The sequence below is a fragment of the Trachypithecus francoisi genome, unplaced genomic scaffold (assembly GCF_009764315.1).
Source record: "Trachypithecus francoisi isolate TF-2019V2 unplaced genomic scaffold, Tfra_2.0 Lachesis_group1, whole genome shotgun sequence".
NCBI lineage: Eukaryota > Metazoa > Chordata > Mammalia > Primates > Cercopithecidae > Trachypithecus > Trachypithecus francoisi.
The window spans coordinates 40,387,996-40,406,990 of NW_022681454.1; the positions used below are offsets into that span (position 1 = coordinate 40,387,996).

The window sequence follows — 18,995 nt, forward strand, 5'->3', positions numbered from 1 at the left end:
GGTGGGGGGAGGAAGTTTAAAAGTATTTTCATGAAACCAGAACCACCACTTAGCAAAACCTTTAAACGGAATGAATTCCTGAGCTCACAGAAGTGCAAATCGCAAGGTTACACGTTGCCTCCTAGAAACGGCACCTGGTTCTGAACTCTTTGCTAAAGCAAATGCTTTGCTAAAGGATTCTGATTCAGCCCACTGTAAAAGCTCAAGCACAGGTAGATTTTCCACTTACTCTCCATTACACACACGTCCCTCTAGCAAAACAAAAAGCAGCATTTGATGAAAGCTAAAGATTACAATTATCCGGGGACTCCGAGCCACTGAAAAATAGAGTTTGCAAAGAAATCCCTTTGCCCCCGTCTTCCCCTCACCATCCCTGCCCCTTCCACAGAAGGGAACTGAAATCATATGCAATTTGAAATTTTTAATATGAATATACTAAAGTAGGAAGCACGTACCTGCTAAGCACCTGGCGCTCTCTTTCCCTGCTTGCTCTCTCCTCCCACACTCTGGCAACGGAATGCCCTTCAAAACCATGGCTCAGTGCTTTTGGTAAATGTTTTACGAGACACTAAACAGGCTTGTGTCCCACCCTCAGAGCAAACACCATTGAGGGAACACAATATAATGGTCGAAAAGATATCATGTAATGTACAATAATGAAAATGAACAAGCAGGCTCTATTTCCACACTTCCCCTTAAGGGGGAAAAAATGTCAAACTTTCAGGTGGTGGGGGCAGAGTTGCAGGAAGGGCTCATAGAAATAAACCTTGACACTGGAAGCGTTACAGCAATTTTTTTTAAGGTGGCATTATGATAACTCATTGTTCTAATCCCCAAACAAGTCTTGGCTTGCCGAGCTAAAAAACTGTCAAAGGCAAGAGTTAATAAAAGGTGGAGCTCACTGGACTATGTAGATGCAGTAGCATCTCCACATTGACCACATATTCCTATTTATCTGAGAAAATGCAACTCAAAAAAGTGCTCATAAACCATCCTCCACAATAACCAAAGATACTTCCCATTTTCCATATCCTTCAAGTTATTCACAGTTAAGACCCAACTCTGCTCCAAACCAGAAGTTTTGCATTCCATTCAAGTTAACAATTACAACTGGAGGATAACAGAAACTTGCTGGCACCAAACTATTAGAATGTCAGGTGCCTCCTGGTACCACCAGGGTTAATGAGATAAAGAGAGGGTGCCCAGGGATCATCTGTCTGCCTGGTTTTACAGAAACGACCTAGGGAGATTGCTAGAGTCTTGGGCCCATGCGAGCAGCACGCACTCACCTGCTGTTGGAGGACTGAGTGGGACAGTCTAAGACATGAGAAAGTAGAATTACTTAGCTACATACAGTCAAGCCCACTCGATAAAAGGAGACCAAGACCGTCTAGAGAAGAAGCCAGAATTGGCTTTGGTTGCAGAATCACACCCACAGACAGGATAGGCAAGTAAGATAACCCATTCTCTGTCCCCGCCCACTCCTCCAATCCCCCAGAGAGCGCTCAGAATTTTGCATTTCCTACCTTTAGAATGTCTGCTGGGGTGGAAACAAAACAAAGCAAAACAAAACTGAACCTAGAATTGAGATCATGTGTTTTCTACACTCCAGCTGTGTGACCTTGAGGGAGTAACTTAACCTCCCTGAGCCCGTCTCCTCATCTATAAAGTACAAATGTCTAGAACCACAGAAGTTATTTCCAAGAACTGACAGCTCCCCAGCTCCAGGAGCCTAGAAAATGGCACAGAGAAGTTCTTGACAGTTTTAAAATGTCAGAAGGGTTGTTGTCATTTTTTGGTCTCCTACCTTATGTGGATGGGTTCCATCTTCTTTTCAATGTCCTCATGTTGCAGAAGCTTCCGGTTAGTCCTGGGACTAAAGACTAAAGGGCAACTGAGCTCGCTTCTCCTGGGTCTGACTGACTAATCTGTTAGGGTGGGTACCATAAATGACCGTTTTATCTGCCTGCCCGGGGCGGGGCGACAGGACCTCCCCGCCCTCCAGCCTGCCTGTCAGCTCCTTTTGCTTTCACAACATTTCTCATCTTGCCCTCTACCACAGTGAACTGACCCGCCTCAGAACGCCTCATTTGGGCCTCCCTTTTTTCTTTTTTCCCTCTCCTCCTCTCTCCTTTCTTGCTTTGCTTCCCTGAGAGGAACATAATGGGTGTTGGGGGAGGGCAATGATTCTCTTTTTCTTTTTTGAGACGGATTCTCGCTCTGTCACCCAGACTGGAGTGCAGTGGCACTATCTTGGCTCACTGAAACCTCCGCCTCCCAAGTTCAAGTGATTCTCCTGCCTCAGCCTCCCAAGTATCTGGGATTATAGGCACCTGACACCATGCCCGGCTAATTTTTGTATTTTTAGTAAAGACAGGGTTTCACCATGTTGGCCAGGCTGGTCTCGAACTCCTGACTTCAGGTGATCCACCTGCCTTGGCCTCCCAAAGTGCTGGGATTAAAGGCATGAGCCACTGCGCCCGGCCTTCATCATTCTATTTCTCCTTCTACTATTTTATGTGACATGTCACACAACCCAGTGCATGGATTAGACAGGTATTATTATTCTCGAGATTCAGAGATGCAGACAGATTCAACAACAGCCCAAGGTCACTGAGCCATTGCTGACAGGCCAGGGGCTGAGGTGGCCTTTCCCGACAGCCCAGGATTTCCCTCAAGCCACTGACCTCCAAAAGCACCTCCTCTCAGAGCAGTAAGGCCCCACCTGGTCTAACCTGCTCTCCCCACCACCTGTGGCAGTTTCCTCTACCATTCCTCTCATCTTCCTTCAGCCCTTGGCATGGGTCAGTCCCTTATTCTAATTTTGGGGTTTATTTCACTTGACCTCTTGTCCCTTGGGTGCCCTTCTTTCACAAACCCAAGAGGAGTAAATCCCCTGCATGCTGGGGGTAATTACTTCCATCACAGAAGTCTTTCCCATGAGAACCCCTCTTGGGTCACCTGTCTCATTCACTCTGCATTAGGGTACTTGTGTGTCCTCAAATGCCCCTCCCACCCTCCCTCCTTCCTTCCTTCCTTCTTTCCTTCCTTCCTTCCTTCCTTCTTTTTTCTTTCTTTTTTTTCACAGTCTTGCCCTGTTGCCCAGGCTGGAGTGCAGTGGCACAATCTCAGCTCACTGCAACCTCCACTTCCCAGGTTCTCCTGCCTCAGCCTCCTGAGTAGCTGGGATTATAGGCATGCACCACCACGCCTGGCTAATTTCTCTGTAGTTTTAGTAGAGATAGGGTTTCACCATGTTGGTCAGGCTGGTCTTGATCTCCTGATCTCAAATGATCCACCCGCTTCGGCCTCCCAAAGTGCTGGGAGTACAGGCGTGAGCCACCGTGCCTGACCCTCAACTGCTTTCTAGATCACCAGAGCACTCACCTCTGCACTCCCTGGCAGGGAGTCCAAGGCCTTAATGTTCAGAAATATACTTAAATTTTGATGAAAAAAGTTTGAAGACACAAAATCGGAATCCCAAACAGTGTTTCAAAGGCATATATTCTACGTACAGTCAGTTCTCAGTATGCTTGGGTTCCGCATCCCTGAAGTCAACCAACCACAGAACAAGAATATTCAAAAATCTCGTGTACCCCATAAATATATATACTACTATGTGCCCACAAAAAAGTAAAAATTTAAAAATGTAAAAAGGATGGCTGTGTCTGTAGTAAACACATACAGACTTCTTTTTCTTGTCATTATTCCCTAAACAATACAGCATAACTACTTACACAGCGTTTCCATTGGATTAGGTATTCTAAGTCATCTAGAGATGACTCAAAGTATATGGGAAGATATGTGTAGGTCATATGCAAATACTGCACCATTTGATATAGGGGACTCGAGCATCCAAAATCTGGGGGCCTGCAATCAATCCCCCATGGATACAGAAGGATCACTATATAAACAAATTTGGGGTTTTAAGGTAGTTGCTTTGCTTTTTTTTTTATTTTTATTTTTTGTATTTCAATGAGGATAAGAAAATGGGATTATGAAGTCCAGATAGCAAATAAGCCAGCCATCAAATCACACCACGAAACAAGCATTGTTCCTTTTCTTTTTCTTGAGACGAAGTCTCACTCTGTCACTCATGTTGGAGTGCAGTGGTGCCATTGCAGCTCACTGTAATCTCCACCTCCCGGGTTCCAGTGATTCTCCTGCCTCAGCTTCCTGAGTTGCTGGGACTACTGGCGCACACCACCAAACCCGGCTAATTTTGCTATTTTTTTAGAGATAGGGTTTCACCTTGTTGGTCAGGCTGGTCTCAAACTCCTGAGCTCAAGTGATCCGCTTGCCTAGGCCTCCCAAAGTGCTGGGATTACAGGCGTGAGCCACCATGCCCAGCTGCAAACATTGCTTCTCAAGTGCCTACAATAATCAGTTATTTGATATATGACACCTCATTTAATTAAATAGACAGATGAGAGGACAGACTCAGAGAGGCTGCCCAAGGATACACAGTTAATAATGACAGATCTGAGAATCCAAGCAGGTCCCAGTTGGAGCCCTTGCTCTTTGCCTGAGTCACACTCTCATGCACGTGCACACTGTAGCCTACTCACCCTAAGAGCCTGTCTACTGCCCAATCAGGGGTGTCCAATCTTTTGGCTTCCCTGGGTCACACTGGAAGAAGAACTGTCTTTGGCCACACATAAAATACACTGATACCAATGATAGCTGATGAGCTTAAAAAAAAAAAAGTCCCAAAGGAAGCTTATGAATTTGTGTTGGGCCACATTCAAAGTCATCCTGGACATGCCACAGGGTGGACAAGCTTGGTCTAAATCAAGATCCAGCCCAGGAGTGGTGGCTCACACCTGTAGTCCCAGCACTCTGGGAGGCCCAGGCAGGAGGATCACTTGAGCCCAGAGTTTAGCACCAGCCTGGGCAACATAGTGAGACCCTCGTTTCTACAAAAAAATATATAAAATGATCCAGGTACAGTGGCATGTGCCTGTGGTCCCAGCTACTTGGGAGGCCGAGGTGGGAGGATTGCTTGGGCCAGGAGTTGTAGTTGAGGCTATAGTGAGCCAAGATCACACCACTGTAACAGAGTGCCCTGGGTAACAGAGTGACATCTTGTCTTTAAAAAAAAAATCACTTACATGTTATTTTCTGCCAATCTCTGACCAGAACCAGTTCAACCCTGTTTTTCTCCTTCAATTCTTTTTTTTGTTTTGTTTTGAGATGGAGTTTCACTCTTGTTGCCCAAGCTGGAGTGCAATGGAATGATCTTGGCTCACTGCAATCTCTACCTCCCGGGTTCAAGCGATTCTCCTGGTTCAGCCTCCCAAGTAGCTGGGATTATAGGTGTGCGCCAACACGCCCAGCTAATTTTGTATTTTTAGTAGAGACGGGGTTTCTGCATGTTGGTCAGGTTGGTCTCGAACTCCCAACCTCAGGTGATCTGCCCGCCTTGGCCTCCCAAAGTGCTGGGATTACAGGCGTGAGCCACCACACTTGGCATTCTTCAATCCTTTACCTTGGCCTCCTCACCCTCCTCTCCCACTTCCCTCCACCCTACCCTCCCTTTTCTTTTCTTTTCTTTTTTTTTTTTTTTTCGGAGACAGAGTCTCGCTCTTGTTGCCCAGGCTGGAGTGCAGTGGCTCGATCTCCACTCACCGCAACCTCCATCTCCCACGTTCAAGCAATTCTCCTGCCTAAGCCTCCTGAGTAGCTGGGACTACAAGTGCATGCCACCATGCCCAGCTAATTTTTGTATTTTTAGTGGAGACGGAGTTTCACCATGTTGGCCAGGATGGTCTTGATCTCTTGACCTTGTGATCCACCCAACTTGGCCTCCCAGTGCTGGGATTACAGGCATAAATCACTGTGCCCAGCCCACCCTAACTTCTTATCCCTAATTAAGATAATCTCTACTGTTCACTTTGAAATCTACTGATGAACTCTATTTACTATGGAAGTCCTCCTTTGACCATAAAATCCAGCCAAAAAAAATATGGATTCCCCTACTTTGGGTAAGCCTTTTATGTTCTTTTTTTTTCTTTCTGTGATCACAAATTTGTTATTTGACTTTAAACCCTGTAGGCTGTATTAGAATTCCCTGTATTCTATACAGCACTTGGCATATAAAAGTCTCATGCTGCTCAGAGACTAAATTATGTGTCCCTGAGAAAGGACTGTGCCTTCTGTGCAATAGAAATGTTTTATAATAGCATTTCCCACCTCCAGCCATGCGATTCTAAGTGGAGTTTTTTCTCTATTGTTTTTGGTATGCCAGCATGGAGGTATACCCCTAGAATTTTCAACTGCAGAGCTGCAATAGGGCAGAATAATGCGTCTCTGGTGAGTGCTGCTCTATTGCCCCAGGCCTATTCCAAAGCATCTTTCAGCTGTAGGTGCTCATTTCTAGCATGAATATCTTTGAGGCTAGTATATATTTGGCCTGCAGAATAGTTTCAGCTTCTGAAAGGGGTTTTGAGCTCCCTTGGACACTAGGAAATAGTAGAGGAGAAAGAGGTAGAGATTTAATCTGGAGCTTCTAAATCTTCCAGAATCTTCCAAGGGTTTGGGAATGCCCATGAATCATATTCAAACCCCTTTAGAGGGCTTCAAAGAGTAGCATGAATGTGACCTCAGAAAGTGCTCATCACCTAGCCAACCTCTGCGGATACCTAAGAAAGTGCCCAGGGGCTCTGGGTGTTTTCCCAAACTGCCTAAGGAAGGAGGGGCCGCAATAGGAGAGGGGAGATCAATCTATACTGTCTGGTACTGTCTATCATGGGGATATCAGCCACTAGACTAGCAGTTCTCAAAGTGAGGTCCCTGGAACGCTGAGAGGCTCCAAGGTTCTTAATAATACTAACATATTTCCCTTTTCCATGGCATTGACACTGCACCAGTGAAAAAAAGGCAATGGTGGCTAAAGTTTCTAGCAGTGTAAGAGGCAGTGCCACCTAACTTTACTAGTAATTGTGGCAGTTTTTTTTTATCACCAGGCACTTGAAGTTGTTCTACCTTTAAAAAAAAAAAAAAAAGCCAATTTTCCTTAAGAATGTATCTGATAAGACAATATTAATTTTATTTATTTTTATTTCTTTAAAAAATTTTTTAATTTAATTTTTTTTTTTTTAAGACACAATTTCCTTCTTGTCACCCAGGCTGGAGTGCAGTGGCACAATCTCAGCTCACTGCAACCTCCACCTCCTGGGTTCAAGTGATTCACCTCAGCCTCCCAAGTAGCTGAGATTACAAGCACTTGCCACCACACCCAGCTAATTTTTGTATTTTTAGTAGAGATGGGGTTTCACCATGCTGGCCAGGCTGGTCTTGAACTCCTGACCTCAGGTGATCCACCCACCTCGGCCTCCCAAAGTGCTGGGATTACAGGCATGGGCCACCACGTCCAGCCTATTTATTTTATTAAGTCTCAATTCAAGTAGACGTTTTAAAAATATTCTGTGTGATGAAATGAAAAGTAGGATAAAGCACTTGTACTGTATACTGAATTACAATTGCTGTCTCAAGGAAAAATCACTTGTGAGAGTCACAGGCTAAACTACTTGATAAAACAAACTATGATTATTTAGACTTGAATATTTGGCAGACATTTTCTAGAAAATGAATGAAGTGACCCTGGCACTTCAAAGAACACAACAGACAGTATTGATTTCCAATGAGCAAATTCAAGCTTTCCAGCAAAAGTTAAAATCTGGGGGAACCTGGCTGACTCTGGGCGCACTGCCAATGAGTTAGCCCTGTTGCACAAGGAGAAGAAAAATAATTTTAAAAAGACAAAAAAAGTAAGAAAAATATTTGGGCGCAACCTGCATTTACCACCATGAGCTTGACTGCTTGTCAGTTATTAAAGGCTTTTCTCATGAGATCAACTATGACATTAACAAATGTGGAGTTTTAAAAATACATACTGAAATGTTTCAATATCTGGAAGATCTTCACAACTCAGTGAACCAATATTTTCCAAATAACCAACCATGATGTTACAGAATCATGCATGGGTAAGGAGTCCGTTCAAAGTTCAAGATGGGCCAACCAATTTTAACGTAACAGAGCATGAAAAGTTCCTTGTTACAGCTTCAGATTCTGCATGCAACTAACCTTTAAGAAGCTACCTCTTGGCTGGGCACAATGGCTCACGCCTGTAATTCCAGCACTTTGGAAGGCCAAGGCTGGCAGATCACCTGAGGTCAGGAGCTCAAGGCCAGCCTGTCCAACATGGTGAAGCCCTGTTTCTACTAAAAAAACAAAAATTAGCCTGGCGTGGTGGTGGGTGCCTGTAATCCCAGATACTCGGGAGGCTGAGGCAGGAGAACCTCTTGAACCTGGGAGGTGGAAGGTGCAGCGAACTGAGATTGTGCCACTGCACTCCAGCCTGGGCGACAGAGCAATACTCCATCTCAAACAAAACAAAACAAAAACTACCTCTTGTAGAGTTTGGGTTTAGTATCAAAGAAGAATGTTCACAATAATCCAAAAAGTCTACTATAATATTCCTCCCTTTTCATATTACACATCTTTGTGAGGTTGAATTTTCTTTTCCTAAAGAACGTCAATGAAAATGACATACCTCAATAGATTGAAGCAGAAACAAATATAAGCATACAGCTGACTTCTATCAAGCCAATCATTACTGAGATTTGAAAAAATATAAACAACATGATCTTCTCTTTATCTACTTTTTTTGGAAATATAATTATTTTTCATGAAAACATTTACATAAAAAATAAGCTTACTATTATTCTTAATTTTTTTTTTTTTTTTTTGAGACGGAGTCTTGCTCTGTTGCCCAGGCTGGAGCGCAGTGGCCGGATCTCAGCTCACTGCAAGCTCCGCCTCCCGGGTTTATGCCATTCTCCTGCCTCAGCCTCCTGAGTAGCTGGGACTACAAGTGCCCGCTGCCATGCCCGGCTAGTTTTTTGTATTTTTTTAGTAGAGACGGGGTTTCACCGTGTTAGCCAGGATGGTCTCAATCTCCTGCCGTCGTGATCCACCCGTCTCAGGCTTGAGCCACCGCGATTACACCCGTCTCAGGCGTGATCAACCCGATTACAGGCTTGAGCCACCGCGCCCGGCCTATTCTTAATTTTCTTAATTTTAATTTCTAATGCAGTAAATATCAATAGATAGGACCCAAATAAAAGCACTTTGCATTTCTCAAAAATCTTTTTTTTTCCTTTTTTTTTTTTTTTTTTAAGACAGAGTCTCACTTACCCAGGCTGGGGTGCAGCGGTATGATCTTAGCTCACTGCAACCTCCACCTCCCAGGTTCAAGCGATTCTGATGTCTCAGCCTCCCAAGTAGCTGGGATTATAGGCATGTGCCACCATGCCTGGCTAATTTTTGATATTTTTAGTAGAGACAGGGTTTCACCATGTTGGCCAGGCTGGTCTTGAACTCCTGACCTCAAGTGACCCACCCGCCTCAGCCTTCCAAAGTGCTGGGATAACAGGAGTGAGCCACCACGACTGGCTAATAATATTTAAGAATATAAAAACAGGGCTGGGCACAGTGGCTCATGCCTGCAATCCCAGCCCTCCTGGCTTGGGCTCAGGAGTTCAAGATCAGCCAGGGTGGACCGGGCGTGGTGGCCCACACCTATAATCCCAGCACTTTGGGAGGCCAAGACGGGTAGATAGCCTGAGGTCAGGAGTTGGAGACCAGCCCGGTCAACATGGCGAAACCCTGTCTCTACCAAAAACACAAAAATTAGCTGGGCATGGTGGTGGGCGCCTATAATTCCAACTACTCGGGAGGCTGAGGCAGAGCTGCTTGAACCCAGGAGGCGGAGGGTGCAGTGAGCCGAGATCACGCCACTGCCCTCCAGCCTGGGCACCAAGAGCAAAACTCCGTCTAAAAAAAAAAAAAAAAAACCGCCAGAGTGAGGTGGTGAAACCTTGTCTCTACAAAAAATACCAAAAATTAGCCAGGCATAGTGGCATGCATCTGTGGTCCCAGCTACTTTGGAGGCTGAGGTGGAAGGATTACCTGAGCCTGGGAAGTTGAAGCAGTAGTGAGCGGTAATCGTGCCACTGCACTCCAGCTCCAGCTTGGGTGACAGAGTAAGCTCTGTCTCAAAAAAAAAAAGGAAAAGAAAACAGGACTGTCAGATTTAGCAAATGAAACTCCAGGGTTCGGCTGGGCGCGGTGGCTCAAGCCTGTAATCCCAGCACTTTGGGAGGCCGAGACGGGCGGATCACGAGGTCAGGAGATCGAGACCATCCTGGCTAACACGGTGAAACCCCGTCTCTACTAAAAAATACAAAAAACTAGACGGGCGAGGTGGCGGGCGCCTGTAGTCCCAGCTACTCGGGAGGCTGAGCCAGGAGAATGGCATAAACCCGGGAGGCAGAGCTTGCAGCGAGCTGAGATCCGGCCACTGCACTCCAGCCCGGGCGACAGAGCGAGACTCTGTCTCAAAAAAAAAAAAAAAAAAAAACTCCAGGGTTCCCAGTTAAATTCAAATTTCAGATAAGAAATGAATATATTCATACATGTTCCATACAATGTTTGGGAAAAAACTTGTACTAAAAACTTTTTACTGCTTATCTGAAGTTATATAGCTAATTGAGTGCCCTGTATTTTATCTGTCTATGAAGATGGTCCAGTCCCCAAAATTTGAGAAACACTGCACTGGGCTATGTCCCTCCCACATGTGCTAAAACACTAATATGAACATGTATTAAGCACCTGCTGTGTACTAGACATGGTGCTAAATTCTCGACATATACAACCTCCTCCCAAATCTTATGTGCCAAGTACTCTCATGATCCCTATTTTCTCATACAAATGAGGAAACGGAAGCCCAAAGAAGTCAAGTGAAGCTAATTATTGGTGGAAAGCAAGACTGGAACCCATCACTCAGACTCCAGAATCTCAGCTTGTGCCTATTAGGCTTACACTGAACTCCGAATAAATGAGATTTCTAAAGATGGTTGGCTTTTCTGTATTTTTTCATCTCACATTTTAGCACATCCATTTCTGTTGCTCATCTTCTCTCCATTTCACAGCTGTGTGTTCTGCTATCACAGCAACCGTGAAAACCAAGGCTGGAAGTGCCGTGTGTGTCAAGGAACTCTATCCAGAACTGGCATCGGCATTCGGACTCAGAACAGGCTTTTCTCATGGATGCTTTCCTGGGCATGACAACAGCATAGTTTCGGGCTGGGAATTCTAGAATGCAGCAATGGTGCACAGACACTGCTCAGGTCACTGCAGCCTTGACCTCCTGGGCGCAAGCAATCCTCCTGCTTCAGCCTCCTGAGCAGCTAGGACTACAGGCGCATGCCACCACGCTCGGCGAATGCTCATTACTGTGAATGAAAAGCCACTGGGAGCCTGGTACTGCGCTAGAATCTTCTTTGAGAATAAGTTGGGAATTTCTCCAAATGAATCTGTCCCAATCAAAACAAATGCAAACACTGTTGTAAGCAAGCCAAGGTCCTGCTTTTCACATGATCCTGATCCAGGCCACTGGATATATTTAATCAGCTCAGGCTTCATAGTAAACAAAATAGGGAAAGTAAAAATTTTTTATGATCCAGTATGGGGGTAAGGCTATGAATTTCACTGTGTTACACGATCCGCAAATACAAAAATGAATCTGCTTGCACCCAACTAGGGGGACCTCGCGTAGTTACCACTTGCTATAATGAAATGCAGAAAGCGATAAACATGGCCAGGCACGATGGCTCAGGTCTGTAATCCCAGCACTTTGGGAGGCCAAGATGGGCAGATTGCTTGAGGCCAGGAGTTTGAAACCAGCCTGGCCAACACAGTAAAACCCTGTCTCTACTAAAAATACAAAAATTAGCCAGCTACTTTATTAGTATAAAATATGACTATTAGCACACCTGTAGTCCCAGCTACTTCGGAAGCTGAGGCATGAGAATCGCTTGAACCCAGGAGGCTGGGCTGCAGATCACAGAGTGAGACTGTCTCAAGCAAACAAAGTGATAAACATAAAAAAAGAGATGCTAGTCTTTCATGTTGGCCAGATTTCTTTAACAAAAAAGATTCACCTTTCAAACAATTTTTGTTTTGTAAATCTGGATTTTTATTAAGGTGAGGCACACTGGATTATTCTAAAGGCAGCTGTGTATACAGAAGCCAGGGGCAAAAGAACTTTGAAAATAGCCTAGAGGAAAGAATGGGATAAGGAGAGAAGGAAAAAAAAGGATAAATAGGGGGAAAAAATGCCAAAACTGGAGTTTTTTGGTAACTAAGAAGAGGTGCATTTTAAAAGTCAAGGCTTGGTAAAAACCTAGGGAATAGGCTTATGTAGAAAAGAGATTTGGAAAGCCCCAGGGCCCTTGGACACCTGGCAGTGAGCATCAGAAAGAAAGGGTTCTTAAGAAAAACCAATGAACTTTGCGTTTGCCCTGGGGCTGCCTGGCAATGCTGCTATCAGAATTCAGATACCGGCCCAGCCCTGCTCTAGGCCCTGAAGTTTGGCTCTTGCCTCTCCATTTCAGTACCTTTAGCTGCCCATCCAATCTAGATCCCAGAGTGCTAAACGGAGAGGGAGCGAGAAGGAAAAGGAAAAGAAGGAGAAACTGAAATGCAAGCAGGGGCCTTAGATGACGATTCTCACAGCTCTCCCCTTTCATGGGGCCTTCAGAATTCATTCTTGTGAAAGCTGTAAGTCAAGGAGGACACAGCCAGAAACCTTGACTCATCAAATTTCCAAAGCCAAGACCAGAACACACAGATTCTGGATCCAAGGACTCGCTTTCTGCCTTCAGAACACGGGGTCCTGCCTACTTTGTAGTGTTTCAATACAAAACTGATCAAGCCCAGGGTCCCCGTCTACTCCCCACCAGCCTGGCTGCCCTTCCCTGTCTTCAGAGTTCTTTATAAACCATAGAGAAGATGGAGTTTAATTCTATGGTGTTTGAGTCACCGGACCTTATAACACTTCAGAAAACGATTTGCCTTAAAAAGTGGTTGGGTCTGTACAGGAAAGTCACTGAGTGCAGGGGATGGCAAACTTTTCTGTCATGAGCTAGGTAAATACTATAGGTTTTGCAAGCCATGTGGTTTCTGTTACATATTATTCTTTTGTTTGTTTCTTTTTGTTTTTTGTTTTTGGGGTTTTTGTTTTTTGTTTTTGAGACAGGATCTCCCTCTGTCACCCAGGCTGGAGTGCAGTGGTGCAGTTCACTGCAGCCTCAACCACCCTGGCTCCAGGGATCCTCCTGCCTTAGCCTCCTGAGTAGACTACAGGTGTGCTTCACTACACTTGGCTAATTTTTTTATTTTATGTAGAGACAGGGTCTCACTGTGCTGCCCAGTCTGCTTCCTTTTTTTTTTTTTTTTTTGCAACCCTTTAAAAATGTAAAAACCATTAGCGAGAGGGCCATACATAAACAGACAGTAGACCACAGTTTACTGATGCCTGACTTAGAGCAATGGAAAAGGGTTGGCAGCATTGACTGGTGACTGCTGCATGCAGTGAGACTAAAGATAGTGTAAAACCTCAGCGAGGTTTGACAAAGGCAATTAACTCTCCACCTGACTTGCCCAAGTTAGCTATAGCTGTGGCAGAGAATTTAATCCTGAAATCCTAGGCTTATATGTTTGGAAAATTAGATAAATGAAGTTGTTGGTTTTTTTTTTTTTTTTTTTTTGAGACAGTCTCACTATCTCTTGCCCAGGCAGCCAGGCTGGAGTGTAGTGGCATGATCTTGGCTCACTGCAACCTCCACCTCCTGGGTTCAAGAAATCCTCCCACCTCGGTCTCCCAAGTAGCTGGGACTACAGGCGTATGCCACCACGCCTGGCTAATTTTTTTTTTTTTCTTTCTTTTTTTTTTGAGATGGAATCTAGCTCTGTTGCTCAGGCAGGAGGGAGTACAGTGGTGTGATCTCAGCTCACTGCAACCACCGCCTCCCAGATTCAAGCGATCCTCCTCCCTCAGCCTGCCACGTTATCTGAGATCACACCTGGCTTTTTTTCTTTTTTTTTTTTTTTTGTATTTTTTAGTAGAGACAGGGTTTCACCATGTTGGCCAGGCTGGTCTCGAACTCCTGACCTCAACTGATACGCCCACCTCAGCCTCCCAGGACAAATGAAGTTTAAAATAAGCTAGAATGTTTTTTAACCTGCTAGTTTTCATTGTGTGTGTATAAGTGTGTATGTTTGGGGGAAGGGTGTACATTTTTATTTAAAAGTGAGTACTCCATATGTACCACAAAATTCCAAACATGGAAGAATCTTCCAATATAGTCCAGTCTACAACCATTTACCCTTGAGGAAACTGTGACCTGCTTCAGTTAAATGAGATATTCTAAGTCACATGCTAGTTGGCAGAAGAAAAGGAGCCAGAAACTTGGTTTCCTATTTCAAAATTCATACGCTTTAATGGTGCACTGCCAACTAAGTACTAAAAAATCAATTCAACAAATACAAAGTATTTCTTATATATCCAGCACTGGTTAGGTGCATAAGGTTACAAAATAAATGTAAGCGAAGATTACTGCTGGGCATGGTGGCTCATGCCTGTAATCCCAGCACTTTAGGAGGCCGAGGTGGGTGGATCACAAGGTCAAGAAATCAAGACCATCCTGGCCAACACGGTGAAACCCCATCTCTACTAAAAATACAAAAATTAGCTGGGCGTGGTGGTACATCTGTAGTCCCAGCTACTTGGGAGGCTGAGGCAGGAGAATCCCTTGAGGCCAGGAGGCTGAGGTTGCAATGAGCCGAGATCACGCCACTGTACTCTAGCCTGGCAACAGAGTGAGACTCTGTCTCAAAAATAAAAAAAAAATAATAAAAACAACCCTTTTGGTCTCTCACTGAGAAAACAAGGCACACACACTAAGCAAATATATTCTTCCTTGCATTGTCATATAACTACATATCTAAAACGGGAGCAACCATAATCCCAGCGTTTTGAGAGATCTGAGGTCAGGAGTTCGAAACCAGCCTGGCCAATATGGTGAAAACCCGTCTCTACTAAATATACAAACCCTGGCCGGGCATGGTGGCATGTACCTTTAATCTCAGCTACTCGGGAGGCTAAGGCAGGAAAATTGCTTGAACCTGGGAGGTGGAGGTTGCAGTGAGCCAAGATCCTGCCACTGCACTCCAGCCTGGGGGACAGAGTGAGATCCTGTTTCAAAAAAAAAAAAAAAAAAAAACAAAAACAAAAACAAAAATTAGCTGGGCATGGTGGTGCACGCTTGTGGCCACAGCTACTCAGGAGGCTGAGTCAGGAGAATTGCTTGAACCAGGGAGGCAGGTTGCAGTGAGCCAAGATCACGCCACTGCACTCTAGCCTGGGTGACACAGGGAAACTCTGTCTCAAAAATAATAAAGAAATAAATAATAAAACAGGGCCATCTCATATAACTCTGTAATGGTGGAAAGGTTCTGTATCTTTGCTGCTATCAGGATAGTGGCCAGTAGCCATATATGGCTATTAAGCACTTGAAATGTGCCACTGGCTACTGGCTACCATATTAAAAATTTTTAATTTTACAGATGTTCCTTGACTTACAATGGGCTACTTCCGATTAACTCCATCATAAGTAAAAAATATCATAAGTCAAAAATGTGGCCAGGCAAGGTGGCTCACGCCTGTAATCCCAACACTTTGGGAGGCCAAAGTGGGCAGATCACCTGAGATCAGGAGTTTGAGACCAGCTGGGCCAACCATGGCCAACATGGTGAAACCCTGTCTCTACTAAAAATAAAACTTAGCTGGTCATGGTGGCACATGCCTGTAAGCCCAGCTACTCAGAAGGTTGAGGCAGGAGAATACTTGAACCTGGGAGGCAGAGGTGCAGTGAGCCAAGATCACGCCACTGCACTCCAGCCTGGGTGACAGAGGGAGATTCCGTCACACACACACAAAAAAAGCATCTAAGGCTGGGCATGGTGGCTTACACCTATAATCCCAGCATTTTGGGAGGCCAAGGTGGGCAGATCACCTGAAGAGTTCGAGAGCAGTCTGGCCAACATGGCAAAACCCTCTCCCTACTAAAAATACAAAAATTAGCCAGGTGTGGTGGCACGCACCTGTAATCCCAGCTACTTGGGAGGCTGAGACAGGAGAATTGCTTGAACCCAGAAGATGGAGGTTGCAGTGAGCTGAGATAGCGCTACTGCACTCCAGTCTGGGCAATAAAGCAAGACTCCATCTAAAAAATAAATAAAGTAAAAGTAAATAAACAAACTTCATGATGGATTTTAAGGATATTAGATTCCTTTTTTTTTTTTTTTGAGATGGAGTCTCACTGTCTCAGCCTCCCGAGGAGTGGGGATTACAGGCGTATGCCACCATACCTGGCTAATTTTTGCATTTTTAGTAGAGATGGGGTTTCACCATGTTGGCCAGGCTTCCCGACCTCAGGTGATTCGCCCACCTCGGCCTCCCAAAGTGCTAGGATTACAGATGTGAGCCACCATGCCTGGCCGATCATGAAGTTTAAACATTCTAGGTGGAGAATCTTCTGTATTTAATTTTAATTAATTTAAATTATTATTTTTCTTCTTTTTTTTTGAGATGGAGTCTCGCTCTGTCGCACAGGCTGGAATGCAGTGGCTTGATCTCGGCTCACTGCAACCTCTGCCTCCTGGTTTCAAGCGATTCTCCTGTCTCACCCTCCTGAGTAGCTGGGACTACAGGTGCACACCACCGCGCCCAGCTAAGTTTTGTATTTTTAGTAGAGATGGGGTTTCACCATACTGGCCAGGCTGGTCTCGAACTCCTGACCTTGTGATCCACCTGTCTTGGCCTCCCAAAGTGCTGGGATTACAGGCATGAGCCATCCCGCCTGGCCCTATTTTTCTTCTTTTTAATCTAAATTTAAATAGCCATGTGTGGCCAGGGACTTCCATACTGGACATCACAGGTCTAAAAGAATTATCATAAATCTGGATGAGAAATATATCACATTCATTCTGTCACTTTTCCTTCTTGTGCCTATGGCAAAAACCACTATAGTCACAGGACTCCTTTTCCTCTGAACATGGGCAGGCTTTTAGAATTCTCCATGTAAGGCCAGGCATGGTGGCTCACACCTGCCACCCTAGCATCTTGGGAGGCCAAAGGAGTTGGAGGCCAGGAGTTGGAGACCAACCTGGGCAACACAGTGAGACCTCTCTCTAGAAAAAGCAAACAAATTAACTGGGCATGGTGGTGCATGCCTGTAGTCCCAGCTACATAGGAAACTGAGGCAGAAGGACTGTTTAAGCCCCGGATGTAGAGGCTACAGTGAACCATGATCGCAGCAGTGCGCTCCAGCCTGGGTGACAGGGTAAGACTCTGGAATAAAGAAATAAAATAGAATTCTCTATGAAACCATTTTCAGTGGCATGGACTTGGTTTACATAAAACGAAACCTGTTTGCCATTCCTGACGCAGATAAAAAAAGGTGACAAAGGTGACCTGGAGAAGGAAGGAGTTGAGCTGAGCTTCAGATGAGATCGGGAGTGATCAGGGTGGTCTGGCCGTAGGCTAGCTGAGCTTCAAAGGATAACATCTGGAGAGGTAAAGGGGAAAGGACAAAGAGTGTGGAGTTCTCTGTGTAGAGGAGAGTAGCCGCGAAGGAGCTGAATGGAGCTCCCCTGGTCCTAGGACAAGGAGGATGCTGGCCTGCCAAGCAGAGAGGGTTGGGTTGGGTGTGGTTGGAGATAAGGGGATAGGCGGAAGGGTGGGTCTGGGTTATGACTTTGAAATTCCAGGACACCCGGAGGGTTTAAGCAGGAGCCTGGAGAACACGTTTTAGAAAGGCAACTCTGATAGCTAGGCACAGATGGGTCGTATAATGGACATGTGCTCAGATCAGGGTGAAGTCTATGCCAGTGATGATGTGTGTTTTTCCTTTAGGAAAATAAAACTTGTTTATTATGTAAAATGTATAAATTTCAGAAAAGCAGATACAAAAAAGATTAAAATCAGATGTCTACCAACCACAGATGACATTTTGATGTGGTTTCTTACAGTTTTTTTCTTCCTTCCCTGGCTAGTGCAATAATTTAGGAATTAAAATTATGACTTGACCTAGGAAGGTGGTAGTGCGAATGAAGAGGAAAGGCCGTGAAAGACATCATTAAGTGAGGCAGAGGGTGAGGAGAAAAGATAACTAGCTTCCAAAGACAGGAGTTCTAGACCTGGGTATTCTGTGGGGCCTGAACTCCTAGCGTTGGTTTTGCCATACATAAATCTCTCTTTTTTTTTAATCTTTTTTTTTTAAGATGCAGTCTTGCTCTGTCGCCCAGACAGGAGTGCAGTGGCGCAGTCTCGGCTCACTGCAACCTCTACCCCTCGGGTTCACGCCATTCTCCTGCCTCAGCCTCTTAAGTAGCTGGGACTACAGGCGCCCGCCACCACGTCTGACTAATTTTTTGTATTTTTAGTAGAGATGGGGTTTCACCGTGTTAGCCAGGATGGTCTCGATCTCCTGACCTCATGATCTGCCTGCCTGAGCCTCCCAAACTGCTGGGATTACAGGCGTGAGCCACCGCGCCTGGCAGTTTATTTTTATTTTTTTGAGACGGAGTCTTGCTCTGTCAGCAGGCTGGAGTGCAGGGGAGCGATCTCAGCTCATTACAACTTCCACCTCCCGAGTTCAAGTGATTCCCCTGCCCCAGCCTCCCAAGTAGCTGGGACTACAGGCGTGTGCCACCACACCCAGCTAATTTTTTGTATTTTAATAGAGGCGGGGTTTCACCATGTTGGCCAGGATGGTCTTGATCTCCTGATCTCATGATCCACCCGCCTCGGCCTCCCAAGTGCTGGGATTACAGGTGTGAGCCACCATTCCCGGCCTTTTTTTTTTTTTTTTTTAATTTTTTTTCCTTTTTAAATATATATATATATATATATATTTTTTTTTTTTTTTGAGACACCCGTCCCATACATCAATGTCTTTACCCCTTCTTATCTTATTTGAGTCTAATTAAAGGTCAGAAGAGATTTTTGAGACCCCCTTCCACTAATGTACAAATATGTCTGTGTATATTTAAAGTGAACATCACATATAAATAGAAGTAGTTGTCAT

The 18,995-nt window shown here is 44.9% G+C and overlaps 1 protein-coding gene across 9 annotated transcripts in view; it reads right to left on the reverse strand.

Moving 5' to 3' along the window:
• RBM47 (RNA binding motif protein 47) overlaps positions 1 to 18,995 on the reverse strand; it is a 212,201-nt gene that overhangs the window by 92,884 nt on the left and 100,322 nt on the right. The window contains exon 1 of one of the 9 annotated variants that reach the window (XM_033214064.1): positions 1,808 to 1,933. The exons of 6 other annotated variants lie outside the window; for them this stretch is intronic. The gene's annotated coding sequence lies outside the window, so the exon portion shown is untranslated. Of the gene's footprint in view, positions 1 to 455; positions 693 to 1,807; positions 2,218 to 18,995 lie in introns of those variants that run through there. 2 more of the 9 variants (XM_033214060.1, XM_033214059.1) reach the window with 2 other exon arrangements.